Source organism: Portunus trituberculatus, chromosome 48 (genome assembly GCF_017591435.1).
Source record: "Portunus trituberculatus isolate SZX2019 chromosome 48, ASM1759143v1, whole genome shotgun sequence".
Taxonomy (NCBI): Eukaryota; Metazoa; Arthropoda; class Malacostraca; order Decapoda; family Portunidae; genus Portunus; species Portunus trituberculatus.
In genome coordinates, this window is record NC_059302.1 from 27,749,919 (window position 1) to 27,751,763 (window position 1,845).

A 1,845-nucleotide genomic window follows, 5' to 3' on the forward strand; every position below is an offset into this window, starting at 1 on the left:
AATAACAACAACAACAACAACGATAATAATAATGATAATAATAACACCACTACTGCTGCTGCTACTACTACTACTACTACTACTACTACTACTACTACTACTACTACTACTACTACTACTACTACTGATATAATAATAATAATAATAGCAACAACAACGATAATAATAATGATAATAACCACCACTACTGCTGCTACTACTACTACTACTACTACTACTACTACTACTACTACTACTACTACTACTACTACTACTACTACTACTGGACACAGGCTGCAGGTGGGCGTCAATCATTTCCTTGTTATAATGTTGCTCCTGTATGTTATAATTCCACGTTGTGTATTTACGTAATTAGAGTGAAACAATAACACTGACTTAACCTTATTTCTCCTTCACTGAATGTCAACCACAGTCACCTTAGAGCGCGCTGTGGCTGAGTGTGTTTACCTCCATGGAGATAAGTTATGATTAGCCTATGTGGAAGAGAGGAAACCAGCTCTTATCAACCTTCATTCCACGCAGCTACTTCCTTCCCGTTTTCTTCCTCGTGTCTCATTTTCTAGCACGTATCTCGTTTCCCTTATCAGTGTTCCCGTCATTCTTGTCCCGGAACTTTGGGTTTTTCCTCTAATTTTAACAGTGAATGCTATGAGCTAGTTCTTTCCTTAACTACTAATCACACTGAGGCATCTTTACTTGCCCTTTAAATCCGATAGAAATTGCAAACTTTATTCTTTTGTAATGCAATATTTTCTTATACAGATTCATGCATTGGTTTTAGTGTTGTTAGTTGTTTGGTGTCGCAGTGAGAAGGTTAAGTAATGCTGTGGAAACAAAGGAATGGAGCAATTTTGGTTGTGTATCCTTCCCACTTGTTTCTTGTCCTTCCCTGAGACAGAAAATCTTGTCGTGTCCTTCCCTTCTGTGTTGTATCCTGCAGTGGCGAGAAAGGAATCTTGGTGTCCTTGTTTAGTGCCTCGTATCCTTAACTGTGTCAGAACCTTGGTGTTCTCTATCTTGTATCCTTTCCGAGTAAGGAAAGAATCCTCGTCTCCATGGGTCTTGTGTCCTCTGCTGGCTATAAAGGAATCTTAATGTCCTTCCAGTGTTGTATCCTTTTCTAGTGAGCTCTGAAGTTTTCTCTTTCATCAGCAAAGCTCCTTATGTGGTAGCAAGTTAAGGATCTTACATCATAGTTCGGAAGTAGGAAATTTGATTGTATGTAAATTAATTAAATTACTTGAAAAATATGGAAATGAAATAAAAAATAGTGTAAGAAAAGCTCATAGTCAGGCCTAAATTGATTTGAGTTAGATACAAACACGGACAGATACGTGACAAAAGGCGGAAATACGTACATACATACATACATACATTCGCGTGGCCGGGTGAAGACTTTGACACTCGGGTATCTTTTGACGCACCTGCCATTCGTTTGTCGGGTCGTTCACCTTGACAGGAAGCAACGGGGCCCACACTCCCGCCACGACATACTTCAGCTTCACCGTTCACGATGATTCATTCGCATCCACACTCCCGTTTTGTATGTCACAGCGGGATTGACCAAGAGTGATGCTTTGGTGGCGTGCGGAGCGTGTCAGACAGACCATGTGTGGCCAGCTGTATCTCGTGGAATTGTAACTCCATCTATATTGGTGTAAACTTTTGCACTAGCTGGAGTCCTTTGCCCTGGTTTTCATTGCCGCTTGGATCCGCTTTCTTCCTTCACTGTTTTGTATATTTTATTCTGTGCTTTGAGGTTTGCCGACATTTCACGTCTAACTGTTTAATACATGTGCGCCGCCATCTCTATCTGGGTCCATGTGAGGCACTGTGCCAGAATGC